Below are 15651 nucleotides of genomic sequence, written 5' to 3' on the forward strand. Positions count from 1 at the left end.
CCAGGTGCATTTTGCATTCCAGACAGACTTTGAGAAATCAAATTGACTTGTTGAGTCAATATCTTGTTCTGAGCCAGAATGGCATTCAGAGCATCAATCTCAAGAACTCCTTTCTTCTGACTAGTCCCATTGTTCACAGGATTCCTTTCAGAAGTGTACATGAATTGGTTATTTGCAACCATTTCAATTAGCTCTTGAGCTTCTGTAGGCGTCTTCTTCAAATGAAGAGATCCTCCAGCAGAGCTATCCAAAGACATCTTGGATAGTTCAGAGAGACCATCATAGAAAATACCTATGATGCTCCATTCAGAAAGCATGTCTGAGGGACATTTTCTGATTAATTGTTTGTATCTTTCCCAAGCTTCATAGAGGGATTCTCCATCCTTTTGTCTGAAGGTTTGGACTTTCACTCTAAGCTTACTCCATTTTTGAGGTGGAAAGAACTTTGCCAAGAAGGCATTGACTAGCTTTTCCCAAGAGTCCAGACTATCTTTAGGTTGTGAATCCAACCATATTCTAGCTCTGTCTCTTACAGCAAAAGGGAATAGCATCAGTCTGTAGACCTCAGGGTCTACCCCATTAGTCTTGACTGTGTCACAGATTTGCAAGAATTCAGCTAAAAACTGATGAGGATTTTCCATTGGAAGTCCATGGAACTTGCAATTCTGTTGCATTAAAGAAACTAATTGAGGCTTAAGCTCAAAGTTGTTTGCTCCAATGGCAGGGATAGAGATGCTTCTCCCATAGAAGTCGGAAGTAGGTGCAGTGAAGTCACCCAGCACCTTCCTTGCATTGTTGGCATTGTTGTTGTTTTCGGCTGCCATGTGTTCTTCTTCTTTGAAGAATTCGGTCAGGTCCTCAACAGAGAGTTGTGCTTTGGCTTCTCTTAGCTTTCGCTTCAAGGTTCTCTCAGGTTCAGGGTCAGCTTCAACAAGAATGCCTTTGTCTCTGCTCCTGCTCATATGAAAGAGAAGAGAAAAAGAAAATCTGGAATCCTCTATGTCACAGTATAGAGATTCCTTGAGGTGTCAGAGGAAACGAAAAATAGAAGAAGGAGGTAGAAGAATTCGAACTTGATTAGATAGAGTTCAAATTGTGTATTAAGAAGGAGTAGTATTCCATAAATAGAAGGATGTGAGAAGGAGGGAAGAGGATTTTCGAAAATTGATTAAAAAAAAGATGTCAAAAACATTTTGAAAATTGATTGATAATTTTCGAAAATTGAAAGTGGAAAAGAAATCAAGTGATTTTTGAAAAAGATTTTGAAATTAGAAGTTAAAAAGATTTGATTGAAGACTGATTTTGAAAAAGATGTGATTAAAGAGATATGATTGAAAAGATTTGATTTAAAAACAATTTTAAAAGATATGTTTTGAAAACAATGTTTTAAAAGATTTGATTTTGAAAATCAATGACTTGTCTAACAAGAAAAGATATGAATCAAACATTAAACCTTCCTCAACAGAAAAGGCAACATACTTGAGATGTTCAATCAAATCATTAATTGTTAGTAAGTATCTTTGAAAAAGGAAAGAAATTGATTTTGAAAACATTTGATTGAAAAGATATGATTTGAAAAAGATTTGATTTTGAAAATCTTTGAAAACTTGAAAAAAAAATTGATTTGAAAAACAAAATCTTCCCCCTTTGCCATCCTGGCGTTAAACGCCCAGAATGGTATACATTCTGGCGTTTAACGCCCAAAATGCTACCTCTTTGGGCGTTAAACGGCCAACCAGGTACCCTGGCTGGCGTTTAAACGCCAGTCTGTCTTCTTCACTGGGCATTTTTGAATGCTCAGCTTTTTCTGTATAATTCCTCTGCAGCATGTTCTGAATCTTCAATTCTTTGTATTATTGACTTGAAAAGACACAAATTAAAAATATTTTTGGATTTTTTTTTTTATAATCAAAGTGCAACAAGAATCAAATAACAATGCATGCAAGACACCAAACTTAGCAGTTTGTATACTACTGACACTATATGAGACACATAAACACTCAAGCCAAAAGAATTCAAAGATCAGAGTAAGAAATCATCAAGAATTACTTGAAGATCCTTAAGACACATGAATGAATGCATGCAATTGACACCAAACTTAAGATGAGACACTAAACTTAAGCAAGAAACATAAATTTTTTTTTTGTTTTTATGATTTTGTAAATTTTTTTTTGTGTTTTTTTTTTCTTCGAAAATCAGGTGGAAAAAGATATCAAAATTCTTAATGAGAATTCCAGGAATCAGTGCAATGCTAGTCTAAGACTCCGGTCCAGGAATTAGACATGGCTTCACAGCCAGCCAAGCTTTCAAAGAAAGCTTCGGTCCAAAACACTAGACATGGCCAAAGGCCAGCCAAGCCTTAGCAGATCACTGCTCCAAAAGCAAGATTGATAGAAATCAACAAGCTCTTGTGATGATAAGTTGAAACCTCGGTCCAATGAAATTAGACATGGCTTCTCAGCCAGCCAGATTTCAACAAATCATCATGAAACTCTAGAATTCATCTTTAAGAATTTCGAAAAAAAAAATACCTAATCTAAGCAACAAGATGAACCTTCAGTTGTCCAAACTGAACAATCCTCGGCATTGTTACCAAAAGCTTGCTCAAAACTTGAACAATCCCCGGCAACGGCGCCAAAAACTTGGTGCGCGAAATTGTGATCACTACACAACTTTGCACAACTAACCAGCAAGTGCACTGGGTCGTCCAAGTAATACCTTACGTGAGTAAGGGTCGATCCCACGGAGATTGTTGCTATGAAGCAAGCTATGGTCATCTTGTAAATCTTAGTCAGGCAAACTCAAATGTATGATGGTGATGAACGAAAATAACATAAAAGATAAAGATAGAGATACTTATGTAATTCACTGGTAGGAACTTCAGATAAGCGCATGAAGATGCCTTCCCTTCTGTCTCTCTGCTTTCCTACTGTCTTCATCCAATCCTTCTTACTCCTTTCCATGGCAAGCTTATGCAAGGGTTTCACCGTTGTCAGTGGCTACCTCCCATCCTCTCATTGGAAATGTTCAACGCACCCTGTCACGGCACGGCTATCCATCTGTCAGTTCTCAATCAGGCCGGAATAGAATCCAGTGATTCTTTTGCGTCTGTCACTAACGCCCCGCCCTCAGGAGTTTGAAGCACGTCACAGTCATTCAATCATTGAATCCTACTCAGAATACCACAGACAAGGTTAGACCTTCCGGATTCTCTTGAATGCCGCCATCAGTTCTCGCCTATACCACGAAGACTCTGATCTCACGGAATGGCTGGCTCGTTTGTCAGGCGAGCACTCGGTTGTCAGGCGATCAACCATGCATCGTGTTATCAGGAATCCAAGAGATATTCACTAGAGCCTTGGTTACTTGTAGAACAAGAGTGGTTGTCAGTCACCTTGTTCATGAGTGAGAATGATGATGAGTGTCACGGATCATCACATTCATCAAGTTGAAGAACAAGTGATATCTTGGACAAAGAACAGGCGGAATTGAATAGAAGAACAATAGTAATTGCATTAATACTCGAGGTACAGCAGAGCTCCACACCTTAATCTATGGTGTGTAGAAACTCCACCGTTGAAAATACATAAGCATAAGGTCTAGGCATGGCCGAATGGCCAGCCTCCCAATGAGCTAAGATAGCATAAAACGAAGATAGCTACCAAAGTCCTCTAATACAATAGTAAAAGGTCCTACTTATAGAAAACTAGTAGCCTAAGGTTTACAGAAATGAGTAAATGACATAAAAATCCACTTCCGGGCCCACTTGGTGTGTGCTTGGGCTGAGCAATGAAGCAATTTCGTGTAGAGACTCTTCTTGGAGTTAAACGCCAGCTTTCATGCCAGTTTGGGCGTTTAACTCCCATTTGGGTGCCAGTTCCAGCGTTTAACGCTGGGATTTCTTGAGGTGACTTTGAACGCCGGTTTGGGCCATCAAATCTTGGGCAAAGTATGGACTATCATATATTGCTGGAAAGCCCAGGATGTCTAATTTCCAACGCCGTTGAGAGCGCGCCAATTGGGCTTCTGTAGCTCCAGAAAATCCACTTCGAGTGCAGGGAGGTCAGAATCCAACAGCATCTGCAGTCCTTTTGAGTCTCTGGATCAGATTTTTGCTCAGATCCCTCAATTTCAGCCAGAAAATACCTGAAATCACAGAAAAACACACAAACTCATAGTAAAGTCCAGAAAAGTGAATTTTAACTAAAAACTAATAAAAATATAATAAAAACTAACTAAAAGATACTAAAAACATACTAAAAACAATGCCAAAAGCGTACAAATTATCCGCTCATCATGAACCAAGGCAAAAAGAGTGTGCTTAAGAACCCTGGACACCTCTAATTGGGGACTCTAGCAAAGCTGAGTCACAATCTAAAAAGGTTCACCCAATTATGTGTCTGTGGCATGTATGTATCCGGTGGTAATACTGGAAGACAGAGTGCTTTGGGCCACAGCCAAGACTCATACACTAGCTATGTTCAAGAATCAATATACTTCACTAGGAGAATCAATAACACTATCTGAGTTCTGAGTTCTTATAGATGCCAATCATTCTGAACTTCAAAGGATAGAGTGAGATGCCAAAACTGTTTGGAGGCAAAAAGTTACTAGTCCCGCTCATCTAATTTGAAACTATGTTTCTTTGATATTTTGGAGTCTATAGTATATTCTCTTCTTTTTATCCTACTTTGATTTTTAGTTGCTTGGGGACAAGCAACAATTTAAGTTTGGTGTTGTGATGAGCGGATAATTTATACACTTTTTGGCATTGTTTTTAGTATGTTTTTAGTATGATTTAGTTAGTTTTTAGTATATTTTTATTAGTTTTTAATTAAAATTCACTTTTCTGGACTTTACTATGAGTTTGTGTGTTTTTCTATGATTTCAGGTATTTTCTGGCTGAAATTGAGGGTCCTGAGCAAAAATCTGATCCAGAGACCAAAAAGGACTGCAGATGCTGTTGGATTCTGACCTCCCTGCACTCAAAGTGGATTTTCTGGAGCTACAGAAGCCCAATTGGCGCGCTCTCAACGGCGTTGGAAAGTATACATCCTGGGCTTTCCAGCAATATATAATAGTCCATACTTTGCCCAAGATTTGATGGCCCAAATCGGCGTAGCAATTCGGCCTCAGAAATTCCAGCGTTAAACGCCGGAACTAGCATAAAACTTGGAGTTAAACGCCCAAACTGGCATGGAAGCTGGCGTTTAACTCCAGAAAAGGTCTCTACACGAAAATGCTTCATTGCTCAGCCCAAGTACACACCAAGTGGGCCCGGAAGTGGATTTTTCTGTCATTTACTCATTTCTGTAAACCTTAGGATACTAGTTTACTATTAATAGGACCTTTTGACATTGTATCTGGGGACCTCATGACACTTTACACGTTTTCTTTGTGTACCTTCCACAGCATGAGTCTCTAAATCCCATGGTTGGGGTGAGGAGCTCTGCTGTGTCTTGATGGATTAATGCAATTACTACTGTTTCTTATTCAATCATGCTTGCTTCCATTCTAAGATAATACTTGTTCTTAACCCGGATGAATGTGATGATCCGTGACAATCATCATCATTCTCAACTATGAACGTGTGCTTGACAACCACCTCCGTTCTACCTTAGATTGAGTAGTTATCTCTTGGATTCTTTAATCGGAATCTTCGTGGTATAAGCTAGAACTGATGGCGGCATTCAAGAGAATCCGGAAGGTCTAAACCTTGTCTGTGGTATTCTGAGTAGGATTCAATGACTGAATGAATGTGACGTGCTTCAAACTCCTAGCAGGCGGGGCGTTAGTGACAGACGCAAAAGTATCAATGGATATTATTCCGGCCTGACCGAGAACCGACAGCTGAATTCCGCTATGCTGTGACAGAGCATATGCAATCGCTTTCACTGAGAGGATGGGAGGTAGCCATTGACAACGGTGAAACCCTACATACAGCTTGCCATGGAAGGAGTCTTGCGTGCTTGAAGAAGGAGACAGTAGGAAAGCAGAGATTCAGAGGATGGAGCATCTCCAAACCCCAACCTATTCTCCATCACTGCAATACAAGTAACCATTTCATGTTCTTCTGCTCTTTACAATCAATCCTGATAATTTCTGATATCCTGACTAAGATTTACAAGATAACCATAGCTTGCTTCAAGCCGACAATCTCCGTGGGATCGACCCTTGCTCACGCAAGGTATTACTTGGACGACCCAGTGCACTTGCTGGTTAGTTGTGCGGGATTGCAAAAGTGTGATTGCAATTTCGTGCACCACAACCATGGTCTCTGATCTAATCAAAACCACTCAAAGTTTCATGACTAAAACAAGGTCCTCCATTAGAAACTTGGAGGCACAAGTGGGTCAGCTGAGTAAGAAAGTTATTGAACTCCCTCCTAGTACTCTTCCAAGCAATACAGAAGAAAATCCAAAAGGAGAGTGTAAGGCCATCAACATGGCCGAATTTGGAGAGGAGGAAGAGGCAGTGATCGCCACTGAGGAAGACCTCAATGGACGTCCACTGGCCTCCAATGAGTTCCCTAATGAGGATCCGTGGGAATCTGAGGCTCACACTGAGACCATAGAGATTCCATTGGATTTACTTCTGCCATTCATGAGCTCTGATGAGTATTCTTCCTCAGAAGAGGACGAAGATGTCACTGAAGAGCAAATTGCTAAGTACCTTGGAGCAATCATGAAGCTAAATGACAAGTTATTTGGTAATGAGACTTGGGAGGATGAACTCCCTTTGCTCACCAAAGAACTGGATGACTTGACTAGCTAGAGATTACCTCAAAAGAGACAGGACCCTGGGAAGTTCTCAATACCTTATACCATAGGCACCATGATCTTTGAGAAAGCTCTGAGTGACCTAGGGTCAAGCATAAACACCATGCCTCTCTCTGTAATGGAGAAGCTAGGGATCTTTGAGGTGCAAGCTGCAAGAATCTCACTAGAGATGGCAGACAATTCAAGAAAACAAGCTTATGGACTTGTAGAGGATGTTCTGGTAAAGGTTGAAGACCATTACATCCCTGCTGATTTCATAGTCCTAGAGACTGAGAAGTGCATGGATGAATCCATCATCCTTAGCAGACCCTTCCTAGCCACAGCAAAGGCTGTGATTGATGTTGACAGAGGAGAATTGATCATTCAAGTGAATGAAGAATCCTTTGTGTTTAAGGCTCAAGGATATCCCTCTGTTACCATGGAGAGGAAGCATGAAGAGCTTCTCTCAAAACAGAGTCAAACAGAGCCCCCACAGTCAAACTCTAAGTTTGGTGTTGGGAGGCCACAACCAACTTCTAAGTTTGGTGTTGAACCCCCACATTCAAACTCTAAGTTTGGTGTTGGGAGGTTCCAACATTGCTCTGAACATCTGTGAGGCTCCATGAGAGCCCACTGTCAAGCTACTAACATTAAAGAAGCGCTTGTTGGGAGGCAACCCAATGTTATATTTATCTATTTTCCTTTGTTATTTTGTGTTTTCTATAGGTTGATGATCATAGGAAGTCACAAAATCAATTAAAAAAGAAAAAACAGAATGAAAAATAGAAAGAAAAATAGCACACCCTGGAGGAAAACCTTGCTAGCGTTTAAACCCCAGTAAGGGCAGAAAATGGGCGTTTAACGCCCAGTCTGGCACCATTCTGGGCGTTTAACGCCAGAAAGGGGCACCAGACTGGCGTTTAACGGCAGGAATGGGCATCAAGCTGGCGTTAAATGCCAGAAATGGGCACCAGCCCGGGGTTTAATGCCAGGATTGGCAGAAAGAGCAATTTTGCTCGCCACTTGGTGCAGGGATGAATTATCCTTGACACCTCAGGATGTGTCGACCCCACAAGATCCCCACCTACCCCACCACTCTCTCTCTCTTCTTCACCCATTCACCAATCACCTCAACATCTCTTCCCCAAAAACCCCTCACCTATCAAATCCCACCATTCTCTTCACCACTCACATCCATCCTTCATAAAATCTCACCTACCTTACCATTCAAATTCAAACCACTTTCTCTCCCAAACCCACCCATACATAACCGAACCCTACCCCTCTCTCCACCCCTATATAAACCCATCTTCACTCCTTCATTTTCACACAACCTACACACTACTTCTCCCCCTTGGCCGAAAAACAAAGCCACCTCCATCTCCTCTATTTCTTCTTCTTCTACTCTCTTCTTTCTTCTTTTGCTCGAGGACGAGCAAACCTTCTAAGTTTGGTGTGGTAAAAGCATTACTTTTTGTTTTTCCATAACCATTTATGGCACCTATGGCCGGAGAAACCTCTAGAAAGAGGAAAGGGAAAGCAAAAGCTTCCACCTCCGAGTCATGAAAGATGGAGAGATTCACCTCAAGGGTGCATCAAGACCACTTCTATGAAATTGTGGCCAAGAAGAAGGTGATCCCTGAGGTCCCTTTCAAACTCAAAAAGGGTCAACTTTGATCAAAGGTTGGACCAAGTCCTCATGGATACCACTAAGAAAAGGATGGAGCAAACAAGAGATCCCACTTATGGACATGAGCATGAGGAAACTCCTCATCATGAAATCCCTGAGATACCTCAAGGGATGCACTTTCCTCCACAAAATTATTGGGAGCAAATCAACACCTCCCTAGGAGAATTGAGTTCCAACATGGGACAACTAAGGGTGGAGCACCAAGAATATTCCATCCTCCTCCATGAAATTAGAGAAGATCAAGAATCATGAGAGATGAGCAACAAAGGCAAGGAAGAGACATTGAGGAGCTCAAGCACTCCATAAGATCTTCAAGAGGAAGAACAAGCCGCCATCACTAAGGTGGACCCGTTCTTTAATCTCCTTGTTCTTTATTTTTCTGTTTTTTTTTTCATGCTTATGTTTATCTATGTTTGTGTCTTATGATCATTAGTGTCGTAGTGTCTATGCCTTAAGTTATGAATGTCCGATGAATCCATCACCTTTCTTAAATGAAAAATGTTCTTAATTAAAAAAGAGAAGAATTGCATGAATTTTGAATTTTATAACAGATTAATTATTTTGATGTGGTGGCAATACTTTGACTTCTGAATGTATGCTTTAAAAGTGCATATGTCTTTTGAATTTGTTGTTCATGAATGTTGGCTCTTGAAAGAATGATGAAAAAAGGAGACATGTTACTGAGGATCTAAAAAATCACAAAAATGATTCTTGAAGCAAGAAAAAGCAGTGAATACAAAAAAATGAAAAACGAAAGAAAAAAGAAAGAAAAAAGAAAGAAAAAAGAAAAAATAAATAAAGTCGTGATCCAAGGCAAAAAGAGTGTGCTTAAGAACCTTGGACACCTCTAATTGGGGACTCTAGCAAAGCTGAGTCACAACCTGAAAAGGTTCACCCAGTTATGTGTCTGTGGCATGTATGTATCCGGTGGTAATACTAGAAGACAAAGTGCTTTGGGCCACGACCAAGACTCATAAAGTAGCTGTGTTCAAGAATCATCATACTTAACTAGGAGAATCAATAACACTATTTGGATTCTGAGTTCCTATAGAAGCCAATCATTCTGAATTTCAAAGGATAGAGTGAGATGCCAAAACTGTTCAGAGGCAAAAAGCTAAAAGCCCCGCTCATCTAATTAATACTGATCTTCATAGATGTTTTTGGAATTCATTGCATATTCTCTTCTTTTAATCTTATTTGATTTTCAGTTGCTTGGGGACAAGCAACAATTTAAGTTTGGTGTTGTGATGAGCGGATAATTTATACGCTTTTTGACATTATTTTTAGTATGTTTTAGTTAGTTTTTATTATATTTTTATTAGTTTTTAGTTAAAATTTACTTTTCTGGACTTTACTATGAGTTTGTGTATTTTTATGTGATTTCAGGTATTTTTTGGCTGAAATTGAGGGATCTGAGCAAAAATCTGATTCAGAGGCTGAAAAGGACTGCAGATGCTGTTGGATTCTGACCTCCCTGCACTCGAAGTGGATTTTCTGGAGCTACAGAAATCCAATTGTTGCACTCTCAATTGCGTTAGAAAGTAGACATTTTGGGCTTTCCAGCAACGTAAAATAGTCTATACTTTGCCCGAGATTTGATGGCCCAAACAGGCGTTCCAAGTCAGCTCAAGAATTCTGGCGTAAAACGCCGGAACTGGCACAAGAATGGGAGTTAAACGCCCAAACTGGCACAAAAGCTGGCGTTTAACTCCAAGAAAAGTCTCTACACATGAAATCTTCAATGTTCAGCCTAAGCACACACCAAGTGGGCCCGGAAGTGGATTTTTATGTCATTTACTCATTTCTGTAAACCCTAGGCTACTAGTTCTCAACAAATAGGACCTTTTGCTATTGTATTTCAAATCTTTTGATCACTTTAGATCTTAGGATCATCTTTGGACGTCTAGTTCTTAGATCATTGGGGAGCTGGCCTCTCGGCCATTCCTAGACCTTATTCTTATGTATTTTCAACGGTGGAGTTTCTACACACCATAGATTAAGGTGTGGAGCTCTGCTGTACCTCGAGTATCAATGCAATTACTATTGTTCTTCTATTCAATTCGGCTTATTCTTATTCTAAGATATCACTTGTTCCTCAACTTGATGAATGTGATGATCCGTGACACTCATCATCATTCTCACCTATGAACGTGTGCCTGACAAGCACCTCCGTTCTACTTTAGATTGAGTGGATATCTCTTGGATCCCTTAATCGGAATCTTCGTGGTATAAGCTAGAATTGATGGCGGCGTTCAAGAGAATCCGGAGGGTCTAAACCTTGTCTGTGGTATTCCGAGTAGAATTCAAGGATTGAATGACTGTGACGAGCTTCAAACTCGCGATTGTGGTGCGTTAGTGATAGACGCAAAAGAATCACTGGATTCTATTCCGACATGATCGAGAACCGACAGCTGAATAGCCGTGCTGTGACAGAGCGTGTTGAACATTTTCACTGAGAGGACGGGACTGTAGCCATTGACAACAGTGATGCCTAACATACAGCTTGCCATGGAAAGGAATAAGAAGGATTGGATGAAGACAGTAGGAAAGCAGAGAGACGGAAGGGACAAAGCATCTCCACACGCTTATCTGAAATTCTCACCAATGAATTACATAAGTATCTCTATCTTTATTTTATGCTTTATTCATAAATCATCCATAATCATTTGAATCTGCCTGACTGAGATTTACAAGGTGACCATAGCTTGATTCATACCAACAATCTCTGTGGGATCGACCCTTACTCGCGTAAGGTTTATTACTTGGACGACCCAGTGCACTTGCTGGTTAGTTGTGCGAAATTGTGATAAAGAGTTGAGATTGCAATTGAGCGTACCATGTTGATGGCGCCATTGATGATCACAATTCCATGCACCAAAAAGCATAGTGAATTAACAACAAGAATGAATTCTAACAATAATTAATTGTAAAGGATTAACAACAACAATCAAAGAAAACACAATTAACATGAATTACCTCAAATTGTATTAAAAAAATAAAAGGAACAAGAGTAATTCAGCAACAATGTATAGAAACAAAATAGAAGAAATAACAACCAAAGAGTAAAAGATTATGATGTAGAAACAAAGAATTGAAAGGTAGAAGCAGATGAAAGCAAAGATTAAAACCTAGATCTAAGAAATTCTAACCTAAACCTAATCCTAGTTCTAGAGAGAAGAGAGAGCTTCTCTCTCTAGAAAACTAAACTAAAACTATATCTAAAGTGTGTAGTGTGTCTAATGAATGGAATGATGCCTTCCACTTCAATCCTAGGTCTTTTTAGCCTTTTCCTGCCAAAGTTCAGCTTCAAAATTGGGCCAGAAGCCCTTGAGAAATCGTTGGGCACGATTTCATTAAAGAAGTCACGTGCAGGCATCGACGCGTACGCGTCATGTACGCGTACGCGTCCCTGGAGTTTTGCGATCCACGCGTATGCGTCTAGTCTGCATGCGCGTCTATGGGCGTATCCCAAATCTTTGACTTTTCATGATTTCTCCACTTTACATACTTTCTCTTCACTCCTTTGATCCATTCCTAGCCCTTTTCAATCTAAAATCACTAACAAGCACATCAAGGCATCTAGTGGAATCAAAGGAAGATTAAAATCATCAAATCAAAGGTCTAAAAGCATGTTTTCACATTTAAGCACAAATTAGGGAAGAATCACAAAACTATGCTATTTCATTGAATAAGTGTGAGAAAAGATTGACAAAATACTCTAGATTCAACACAAGATAAACCCTAAAAACGAGGTTTATCAAGCGTTGAATGCCAACAAGGGGGTGACTCCTTGGAAATCAACGCCCAATATGGGCAGGCTCCTTCAAAGAAAAGCATAGACCATTATATAATGCTAGAAAGTTCTACAAGTTAGCTTTCCAACGCTGTTGAGAGCTTATCATTCAGATTTCTGTAGCTCCGAAAATGCTCGTTTGAGTACTTGGAGGTCAGAATCTGACAGCATCTGCTACACTTTCCTTGACTCTGAATCGGACTTTGCCAAAATTCCTCTGATGAGCGAATAATTTATACGCTTTTTGGCATTATTTTTACATAATTTTTAGTATGATTTAGTTAGTTTTTAGTATATTTTTATTAGTTTTTAAGTGAAATTCACATTTCTAGACTTTACTATGAGTTTGTGTGTTTTTCTGTGAGTTCAGGTATTTTCTGGTTGAAATTGAGGGACCTGAGCAAAAATCTGATTCAGAAGCTGAGGAAGGACTACTGATGCTGATGGATTCTGACCTCCCTGCACTCGAAATGGAATTTTTGGAGCTACAGGAGTCTAAATTGATACGCGGCATCTTCATTGGTTAAGAGCTATACTTGCAACGCTGTTTTCTCTATAAACTCTTGATCGGTGATTTTCCGTACGTCAATTTTTGGCGCCGTTGCCAGGGAATTGCAAACGTGTGCCTTATTATTGGTTATTGTAAATACTTGCTTTTTACTTGTTCTTAGTTTTTATTAGTTTTAGGACTTAGTTACCTATTTTTATTGGTTTTTGTTTTTCTTTTCTACTATGACTTCTCACCCCTCTGGCTACGAGCGTGGTTATAATTATGTTACAAGAAGAGGAGATTATAATGCCAACATGCACCATGGTTGGAACAATCAAAGATGGGAGGAGCCACAAGGATTTGATCAACCCTCTTGGCAACAACCCTTTGCAATGTACTACAAGCAACAACCATTCCATGATGTATACCAAGACAATGGTTATGGTGGACCTTTTTGTGACACTCAATACCCACCACAATACGTCTATGAACCCCCTCCTCAACATAACTTTGAACCACCATACTCACAAGTCCCCTTCAACCAAGCACCACCATGTGACTCTAACCCATATTCACCATATCAACCACCTTATGAACCATGTGAACCGTATATAGAGCCACCCCAATTCTGACCCAATTACAACCAAGAACCACCACCTCCATATACACCATGTCCATATCCATCAATCCAAGAGCCTTATGACCCTACTTATAATATCCAAGTGGAACAAAAGTCAAGGGATCGTCTCAAGGAGACACTGGATCAATTTCAAGCAGCTGTTCATCAATTAGAGCGAGCAGTATGTGATTTATCCTCTCGGTGTTTTGACACTCAAAGTGCTCCCATGGCTACATGTGGAGAATCAATAAAAGAGTGTAGCATGAAGGAGACACTAGAAACTCCAATGGACAAGGAGGAGTCTGATTTTGTCTTAGAGCAAGTGGAGAAAGCCGAAATTATCACAGAAGAGGAAGTGGTCGAAGACTTAGGAGATGCGGAACCTCCATGGGAAAGTCAAGTCATAGAGCCTCCTTCCGAGACGCTTGAAATTGATGTTGAGGAGGGTGTACAACCTCTAAGGCATATCCTAGTTGAAGACTTTGAAGAGGTTGATCAAGAGATGGATTCAATCATTGATGAATTCTTATCTACAATTAAATCCTCTCCTATTAGACTTGACATGGAGATTAAGGAAGAAGAAGCACAACCTCCCATGCCCTTGGTGAGCAATGAAGAAGAGATTGAATTAGAAGAAAGCTACCAAGAGGAAGAGGTTGATATTGAAGAAGCTTGCAAGAAGGTGGAAGAATTCAAAGAAGAGCACAAGGGAGTGGAGCTTGCAAGATCATTAGAAACACCTCTTCCAAAGCCATTACCATTCAATACAACATTCAAGTGAGTAAAATTCTTATCCTTGACCTTTACTTTCCCACTTGAATATGGTTTACTTGAGATGGATGGTCAACTTAGAGCTCTTTGTGGCATTAAGAGTAAGAGGGAGATGGTTAGTGGTTGGCAACACCATCCTAGGTTCGTTATGGTTGGAAGCTCAAGGCCTGATTGCAAGGGTTGGTATAATTCTCAATTAATTGGGTTTAGGAGGATGTTTGGGTACCTAAACGAGAATTCCAAGGCTGAACCACCCGAATAGAATCATCATGATCCACTTGAAGACGGGTGTAGAAACAAGATTTGGGAACCGGGAATACATGAGGATTAATTGTGGGAGCTCAAAGCTTGTGAAGAACTCCATCAAAGCTTGAGGAATTTACCTGGTATTGATAGAGCTTATTGGAAGTCCAAGCATTGGTGAAAGTTTCAAGACGAGTTCAAGCACAAGCCACCATGTCAAGGAGCTCACAAAATGTCCAATTTAAGGACAATAACTAAAAGTGCTAGGTGGGAGACAACCCACCATGGTATGATCGTTCTTTTCTCACTTCTTAGTTTTCTTTTAAAGTGACTCTTCTCATTATTAGTACATATAATTTGCATCTTCATCTGCATATTGCATAAAAAAATTGAGAAAAAATTGGACAGAAAGTTGCGTGGGAGCTGTGAAGGAAGTGTGCTTTATGCACAAGCAACACCAAGCGTACGCGTCATTTACGATTCTGGCACCTCACGCGTACGCGTTAATGACGCGCACGCGTGACCCAAAAAAATCGACGTAAAAAGGTGTTTGGCCGAAAGTTGTGATGGCCTGGTGTTGGCACGATGCTAGAGGCACAAAATCACTCACGCGTACGGGTCCCTGACGCGTGCGCGTCATTTTCAGTTTCGGATCATTCACGCGTGGGCGTGCCTGACGCGCACACGTCACATGCAATTTTGGCCATAGTGCGAGCAAACAGAGAGTTATGCGCGCACGGAGCTGGCCTCGCGCGAGTAGCACGACCAAGGTCACGCGTACGCGTGACCGACGCTTACGCGTCAATTCTGATTCTGCTCACCCACGCGTACGCATCAGCAATGCATACGCGTCGCGTCCCGTTTTCCATCTTACTCCTTTCTTCTCTCCTTTCTTATTCTTTCTTCCTTTCTTTCTTCTTTCTTTTCTTCTCCCTTTCTTTTCTATACTTGTTATTTTCACATTGGTGTTAAAATTCTCTTACTCAACTGTTGCATATTTTTTTTTTTGCATTATTTTGGGTGCTTCTTGACTTGTTTGCTATTTAGTTGACATGCTTTGTGCTTCTATTATTTTTCTCACTTACATGTTGTAGCTATCATGTAGTTGAGACCCTTATTATTATTTGGCATTAACCCACATATGTTTTATTTCTTTTCATATCTTTGCTTGTGGGTTTTTCCCCTCCCTTCTCCCTTTTTCAGGATGGCCACCAAGAAGGAAAAGGAACAGTTTCTAACTGGAGCGGTAAACAAGTCTGTCGCACGATCCTTGGAGAAAAAACACAG

General features: G+C 40.3%; 1 non-coding gene across 1 annotated transcript; it reads left to right on the forward strand.

The window, feature by feature from the left end:
• Positions 1–311: 311 nt before the first annotated feature.
• On the forward strand, positions 312–419 carry LOC130942723 (small nucleolar RNA R71). The gene has a single exon (XR_009071283.1). It is a non-coding gene; the product is annotated as a small nucleolar RNA R71 (small nucleolar RNA).
• Positions 420–15651: the final 15232 nt, after the last annotated feature.

Source organism: Arachis stenosperma, chromosome 7 (genome assembly GCF_014773155.1).
Source record: "Arachis stenosperma cultivar V10309 chromosome 7, arast.V10309.gnm1.PFL2, whole genome shotgun sequence".
Lineage (NCBI taxonomy): Eukaryota > Viridiplantae > Streptophyta > Magnoliopsida > Fabales > Fabaceae > Arachis > Arachis stenosperma.